The sequence below is a fragment of the Podarcis gaigeae genome, assembly GCF_964106915.1.
Source record: "Podarcis gaigeae genome assembly, chromosome: 9".
In the NCBI taxonomy this organism is placed as follows: Eukaryota; Metazoa; Chordata; class Lepidosauria; order Squamata; family Lacertidae; genus Podarcis; species Podarcis gaigeae.
In genome coordinates this window covers 27,863,731-27,872,180 of record NC_139685.1, presented here as the reverse complement: position 1 = coordinate 27,872,180, position 8,450 = coordinate 27,863,731, and the positions used below count along the sequence as shown (strand labels likewise).

General features: G+C 40.8%; 1 long non-coding RNA gene across 1 annotated transcript; it reads right to left on the bottom strand.

Moving 5' to 3' along the window:
• Positions 1–2,587: 2,587 nt before the first annotated feature.
• LOC310852010 lies at positions 2,588–6,857 on the bottom strand. Its single transcript, XR_014567949.1, has 3 exons — positions 6,506–6,857; positions 6,250–6,383; positions 2,588–2,789 (listed from the first exon to the last, which is right to left on the bottom strand). It is a non-coding gene; the product is annotated as an uncharacterized lncRNA (long non-coding RNA).
• Between the last annotated feature and the right edge of the window lie 1,593 nt (positions 6,858–8,450).

Sequence of the window (8,450 nt, the reverse complement as noted above, 5' to 3'; positions counted from 1 at the left end):
ACATCTGGCTGGCCAGAGGATGCTAAACTAGATGGACCTTTGGGTTGATGCTGCAGAGCTCTACTTGTGTTCTTAAGACCATAGCCGTCACCACTCCTTGCCTCCCTCCTGCCTCTTCATTTGTCTTTGTCTGTAGCTAGAGAAAGTTGACAAAGCTTTCTGGGCCCCATCCAGCACTGTAAGCCCTCTTTAGATTGTATCTGTCTCCAGTCATGTTTGCTAACTGATCTTGTAAATGGGTACCTGAGTTCTTTTAAAATCTGTCACCATTAATGGAGATAAACAGGATTTCAAATGGTTTGATAATATCCAAATGATTCTGAATAGAAGCCATTTAATGTGGTCATCAATGGCAAAAGACAAATTTGGAAACTAAACCCAGTATAATTTCAAGTAAACTATATATATGGTCTTGTTCACCACATGCATATGCATCACTTGTTTTTTTAAGACTTGATGACTGTTACCTAAATGTGTGCAAGGATTCTTGCCAAAATCATTTGACTAGAGGAGATTTTTAAGGATCTGTGCATGGCTATTCTGTGACAGCCTATCCTTACATGCAAATTATCTGTTATAGCCATGTCCTGAGGAATGTGCAGACCTACATTGAAATGCCACTGTGGGAACAAACCATTGAGGGAGCAAAGGGTCAGCAATAGCTGACCTATCAGCAAGCGGCTTAGTATGTGGGTCAGGAAGCGGCCTAGCAAGCAGCCATGCATCAAGTGATGAGACCCAAGCCTAGTTTGATGATTCCAGCTTCCAACAGATAGATAGGAGAGGCATGTATCAATCTGTTGCCTGCATGATAACAGCACCCATCTCCCTCGCAGTGTGCCCCTCTCCCAGTGAGTGGCAGAAGCCCAGGAACATCCTAAGGGAAATCAAAAAGCACTAAAAGTTTAAAGGATTAATAAAATGAGAGAGAAAGAGAGAGGGGGGGAGGGAGGGAGGGAGAGATTTTTAAAAGGAATTAATGGTTTAACAGGACTTAGGTGTATAAATAGTTTGGGTGATATCTCCCCATTACACTGTAAAGCACCCTATGATCCTCAGATGATGGGTGGTTTATAAATTCAATAAATAATCATAATAATTTATTCATTTTCTTTGTACAAATAAACGATATTGATTTGAATAAAAATAGAGGACCACCTCTGCTCCAATTTCTGTTCCATTTCTGATCTTCAAGAAAGATACTTTCTGCATGCCTAGGACTGTAGCTGCATCATAGAGAAGAATATCCCTGGGTCAGTCCTTGACTTCTCCATTTAAAGATCATTTACCAGGTGATGAGAAAGCTCCTGAAGATCCACCATCAGGAGACAAGAGCAGCTCCTCTCTAAATGAAAGTTATATTTGGTGCTTTTTTTTAGGTTTAGGAGGTGAAAGGTGAATTGGGGACATATAGAAATCTACAAAATTATTCATGGATGGTGTGGAGAAAGTGGACAGGGAGAGAGAAGGTGTATGTGAGAGAGAAACGAGGTGTTCTGTTATAATATTAGAACTCAGGGTTATCCAGTGAGGTTGAATGGTGCTTACAGAAGATTAAGTCAAAGGGAAGTACTTTTTGGAACTCTGCATAGTTAAACTATGTCATTATATCTCCGGGTTCAGAGACAGCATATCTCTGAATATCAGTTGTGGGGGAACAGTAATACTGTATAATCTTGAAATAATGTGGGTCACATGCCTTGCTTGCAGGCTTTCAATATGCAACTGATTGGCCACTGTGGAAAATGGGATAGTGGACTAGACAAGCCTTTAGCCTGATCCAGCAGAGCTTAGAGTAGTCAATAGTCTCAGCTGTATGGACCAGTGATCTGACCTGGTATATAAGGAAGCATTCTATGTTCTCAATTAGAAATATTTTATTAGGGCAATTTTCATGTTATATGGGCACACTGGTTTACCTATGCCTCTGCTAGCTGTCTGTTTCATTGCTTTCCAATATCTGAATAGCTTGCTGTGCAAATATATCTTCTCGGAATTATCCAAGGTCCTGAATTTGTTTTAAAAATATGGCAGAAGTACCAATGTGTTCTTCGTAGCACTATTCATATTTTCTCAACTCGACAACCTATGCTTTTATCAAGTGTGGAAATGTGAATTGTATCCTCTTTCTATGGAGTCATTTATTTGCTATGGCAAAGAGAGGGTTACACACATCCATTCACTTGAGGTAGAATGTCTCAAATACAACTGACAGAAGTAAATTTGGTTTTTATGCAGGATCTAAGCATGTTTAGAATACTAAAGTGCCCATAAAGGACATTCTGACTACAACCATTTGTCATTTGCCAGGCTGTGTTTACCGACAGCCTAAGAAGGGCTGAAGGAAGAGAGAATCCTCCAAAAAGCCAATTTCTTTATTCCTCTTGTTTTATCACATTTTTGTCTCTTGAAATTTAGAAACGGTGTCTGGTAATTTAGAATGTGTCACCTTCCCAAACCCACAGTCCAGCTAGAAGTATAATCGATCACCCCACACCTACATAAACACAACACAAAGACTTGTCTTCTGCTTTGCTGAGCAGAGGAGCTGCATAGGAATGCAAAACACAATAAATGCAAATTAATATACATTTCAACAAATGTCAGCACTTTACTATTTTTCACATTTAAAATTATCCACATCTTTCACACTTAAGCAGGGGTGGGGAACCTGTAGTACTTCAGATGTTGTTAGACTCCAGCTCCCATTATATTTGGCCTTTGATTATGGTGGCCAGGGATAATGAGAATTGCAGTCCATTGGAAAAACACAGCTTCTTCTTTCCTGTCTTAAAAAGAGGTGGTGAGAAATCACTCTGGCCATCAACCTGAATGTACAGATAATAATAATAATAATTTACTATTTATACCCTGCCCATCTGGCTGAGTTTCCCCAGCCACTCTGGGTGGCTCCCAATCAAGTGATAAAAACAATACAGCATTAAATATTAAAATCTTCCCTAAACAGGGCTGCCAGATATGGAGACTGATCCAAGAGTTGGGAGGTAGATGCCAATTGCCCTGACTGCCACACCTCACTAGATCCAACACAGCTGAGTGTAAACACAGCTGTGCCGGATAGAGGTAATATTCCAATATTTTGGGGAAAACCATAAAAAAATTTAGGCTTTAATTTTATTTTTGTTTTGTTTTTTTAAAAAAGCATGACATAATTATTTATTATCCTTAATTGATGTAAAATCTGCAACATTTTTTGTCCATACTTAGTATTCTCTGTGTGAGAGGTGTATGGGAAATATTTTAGATAGTTAAATTTTAAAGAAGAAAGCCCTTGTGGTTCTTTTATCATTTTTTTGTTCTATTTCCTAGAAGAAGAAGAGTTTGGATTTGATATCCCGCTTTATCACTACCCGAAGGAGTCTCAAAGCGGCTAACATTCTAATTTCCCTTCCTCCCCCACAACAAACACTCTGTGAGGTGAGTGGGGCTGAGAGAAGTGTGACCAGCCCAAGGTCACCCAGCAGCTGCATGTGGAGGAGCAGAGACGTGAAGCTGGTTCACCAGATTACGAGTCTACCGCTCTTAACCACTACACCACACTTGCTCTCTATTCTAAAGCAGACCTGAATGGAACCCAGAGACAAGAGGAAACCTCTTATGTACCTGTTGGGACTCTGTACTAGTTGAGTGTTTTAAAGTTCTGATCCAAACTCTCTGTTGTATGTCAAGTGCTGTAAGATCATGTCTGCGGCAGACGGAGAGATGGGACTGCTGGGCTTCTCCATGGGCTCTCCAATTCCATCATGCTCCTCTTTCTTCAACTGTCATTTGGGAGCAAGCATTCCATCAGGCTAAATGTTCAGACTGCACCATGATGGTGGTGGCAACTGATTTAAAAATGAAATCTCTCTCAGCCTTTTCTGTCTTCCAAGAATGGTGTGAATGTACCTTTTGTTGCATTGGACCACTCCAATGGCTTTGCTGGGAGTCCAGCTCCAGCTGGCTCCTTCTCTCCTTGAACTATTTTCCATTCCAGCTGGTCATTTTAAGAACTATGTAAATTTAAGAAGTGGTGCCTAAGTTTGCTTGTTCCCCTCTACCCTCACATTCCCCTTTTCCTTTTGTGCTACATCTTTTAGAATGTAAGCCTGAAGGCAGGAACTGCCTTGCTTATTGATCTCATAAATGTAATAAAGTAGGTATGAAAAGAAGCCACCATGGGGGCTTCTTCTGTAGGGCCAAAATGCTTTAAACAAACAAACAAACAAACAAACTATAGGCAGAGCAACGACTGAACAGGGAGTTCAACTTGGCTCTGACATTATAGCCATTTGATGCCTTTGAGCAGCAATTTGTAGAATGATCTAAAAGAATGCAGCAGTATTTACAATGAGCAGCAAATGAAAAGAATTCCTTTATGAGTCATTAGATATATTTCACTAGTTACAGAGAAGGTTTTGCCTTGTTTGGGTCTTTTTTGCTACCCTGCTAATAAGTGATGCAGTGCCTTTACTCAGAGTAGGTATGCCAGTCACTAATGCAAGGAACTTCATCCATTGCTACGTCCTTTGAGGGTATGTGTGTGGTTTTTTTGGCAAGGATTGTTAGATAGCAATTGCAGGGTGTGAAGATCTGGCAATTAGAAACATAATCAAGATCATGTAACAAAATCCATCTTAATGTGGGTGTAAACATTGTTGAAGATATTTGCCTTTGTATTCCATTGGATTTAGTCAGAGCAAACTTTAGTGAAACAAGGCATTGTTCTTTAGGTTCTGTATTCCTCTCTAAAAGCAAAAGTACATCATAGGTAAAGGTAAAGGTACCCCTGCCCGTACGGGCCAGTCTTGACAGACTCTGGGGTTGTGCGCCCATCTCACTTAAGAGGCCAGGGGCCAGCGCTGTCCGGAGACACTTCCGGGTCACGTGGCCAGCGTGACATCGCTGCTCTGGCGAGCCAGAGCCGCACACGGAAACGCCGTTTACCTTCCCGCTGGTAAGCGGTCCCTATTTATCTACTTGCACCCGGAGGTGCTTTCGAACTGCTAGGTTGGCAGGCGCTGGGACCAAGCAGCGGGAGCGCACCCCGCCGCAGGGATTCGAACCGCCGACCTTTCGATCGGCAAGTCCTAGGCGCTGAGGCTTTAACCCACAGCGCCACCTGCGTCCCAAAAGTACATCATACAGCTCCATAAATATTAAAGGGATGTGTTCTCAGGCTCATGTTTTTACCATGATCTTTTTGCAATGCAATCTTATGTATGTTTGCTCAGAAGTAACTCCCACTGTGTTCAATTATACTTACACCCTAGTACACAATTTAGGATCGAAATTTAGCCATTACCATTTGAATCTATTCATCAGTTACTGGTGATTAGAACTTGTAGTCCTGTTTCCAAGAGATGTAAAAGAATAATCACAAGGTCCACCCAGCAGACCTAAATGAACTCTGAAGAAGTTATAAGGTTCTATTCCAATCAGTGTGAAGACAGATATATAAATTCACAGTGGGTTTTTCACACTTCAATGTCTGTCTTGCTTTGCATCTTACATAATAGCCAAACCTGGATGCTGGTACTGCCAAAGGGAACACAGCCCCAGTGAAGCTCTAGCTATACTTCTGGTTCCCATTTGATGGGAACTGATTTGTGAGGGAATCCTTATTTTTCAAAATGCTGCTGCCCACCCATGTTCACATTTGGTTAGGAACTGGCTAAAGCCTAACTGAGCCTGTAACCTCAGGAGTTGAATTGCTTTGAGGGACTGGCTCAAACAAATCATCGCTTTCACAGCTAGCTTCCGCTGGTGGTCTTTTCTTAGCTGAATGGTGGGTGGAGGGAGAGAGAAAGAGGAAGAGGAAGAGTGAGGTGATTTAACGTGATAAGAGTGCTGCTCAGCCACTCTATAAATCTGCCCTAACCTTCAGGTTTGTTGGATTTTTCTTCTCTGCATTAGTTAATTATTTGGGCTGAGCTGCACATTACACTTGACAACAGGTGACTGCCAAAACCAGCACTCCAATGCTGAATTAGTCTCATTTCCTCCTCCATTAATCACAAGGTCACTGACTCTATTTCATGACATCAACACATCATGTATTTCTATACATGCTAATTATGTGGAGCATGGAATGAGACATGCAAGATGTGGGATAATTGATCCTAGATGCAATGGGAAGGGAGAAGGAGAACTTGATGTAGGTATTCAGCCCCATCGAGTTCAGCCCTTATTATCAACCTTTCTATAAGTCAAAATGGTTATTTTTTTTTATCATCTCTGCACACTCACTCAAAGTCTGTGTGTTCTGGAGGAAAGTCAATCATTTTAGCCTCCTATAATGGTGAGCCAGAGGAGAAAGTGAAAAGCTGGAGGCAATGGAAAGAATGTATGATCACAGGCAGTATGGTTCTGATCCTGCACACCTGGAAAGTTAACAGGAAGATAGCATATTGCTGCCATGCCTCCTTCAGAAGGAGGGAAGGGTATGAATTGAATCAATAAAGGAATATTAAAGGAATATGTCCACAGAGGCTCATGTTTTTACCATGATCTTTTTGCAGTGCTGTCTTATGTATGCTTGCTTCAGCCTTTAAACTCTTCCATTTCTGCAGTTGCATTGTAGCCACTGAATGTGTCAGACTCAGAAGCCTCAACTAGATGGCAAGCATCTGTGGCAGAATAAAATTATAGCATGAACATTTGGTGAGGCTTGATTCCAGAATACATTTCTTTAAGTTCATTTAAGAAATAAATGCCAGAGACCTTGAATCCCGACAACTGCTTTGTTATAAAACATGCTTTCTGGGAAAGGGGAGCATTCATTTAAAAGTCGCAGACTGACTGAATGAATTTAGCTTATTACAGTCACAGACCAGCATAAAAAACACAGAGTAAGTTCACACTTTTATCTATTTATACGCCCAAGTTGTCACAGCCAAACAGCTGCAGCAAAGTTGGTGGCATTCTCTCCAATTAATCTCAAACTGTTGAGAAAGACCTCATTCCTCCACTAACCATGACCTAGTTTAACCATAGATGTGTGAATTTACTCCCTCTCTATCCTCCTCACTTTTATGTAAATTTTGTCAGCCCAGCTGCTATGGGACAGCAAATACACTGTACAGTACTCAGAAAGTTCTAGAGTTGGTAGAACCCACAGAGAACAGAATGGCCTTTAACTTGCAACATTAAAAATGCTGTGTGAGTCGTGAGAGGTGTGTTGTGGTTTGGTCCTCTTTGTAAACTCCACCAGACTTGGAAAGCTCCAGAAGAATTGTGGAAATTAGCCTTATCCCCAAATTTACATGTTTTAATTTTCACCCAAATAACAAAGCTCTGGGTGTGGATCAATAGCTCTTTTGTCTTCCACAGGGCCTGCAATTACTCATTTTTACTCTCAGGTTGGCCTGAACTGAAATATCTATTATCCATGACATTACCATGAATGAAAGCTGGACCTGGTCTGCTTTATAGAAACTTGGCTGAATGAGGTAGAGAGAAAGGAGAGTTCTGTTTGGTCTCAATGACCTTTAGCCAAATATTCTGCTCAGGAATGACCAAAAGTCAGTGGACAAGGTAGTGGTAGTCCATAAAGAAACCAGTCTGATACAGCACATTTTGCATATGTATACCTTGTGTTGAAGATTACAGCAGAATAGAGCTGTAAGGTGGTGTGCTGACCTCCCCACATCAAGTATTTTACCTGAGCTGAGAAAGGTGATTTCAGATTTTATCTTAAAAACCCTCAGATTTACAGTTCCTGGGATTCCAGGCTTTTTAACAGTGAAATAATCAGATAATTCATGGCAGATATGGATCTATATGAACCTATTGCTGAGCAGATTATAGCCAGGATGTAGTGTTTTGTACTGGACAAGATGGAGATGACTGGTTGGTCAGGGAGCCTCTGATGACTCCTTTGTCATTGACAAATAACTACAGGATAGGGTTTGATCTGTCCATTCCAGTTCTTCCAGTTTCTCATTTTCCCCATCTTAAATTCAGTTATCCATGTTTCCATGGTAGTTTGTGAATATTTTTTAAGGGGAAAAGACTCATGAATATTCTTCAACATTTTTTCTAGTAAACACATCTTTGGATGCAGTTCTGAGTAATTTACTCATTTTTTCACAAGCAATTTCCCCTAATGCAATGCATTTCTGTATGTTATTTTCACAAATATATTAATTTTATATACCCTTTCCCCTTATATATGCATTGTTGCAAATGTTGGATGGTCAGAGAAGTGCATTGCAAAATTCACATTAGTGCAATGATGGAATAGAAGCTCAATTTAGCCAAGATAAAGGTTATTATGATGTTAGGGGCAGTTCTGGGGTTAACATTCAATCCTGCAACTTGGTGGTACTCCTGGACTCAGCACTTATATGTATTTGTAGCCAGAAGTCTCTTTTACTGATTTTCATGCTGTACCAGGGCTGGTGCTGAAGGCAGGTTTGAAATCAGCTGATTCATAAAGCACTAGCACA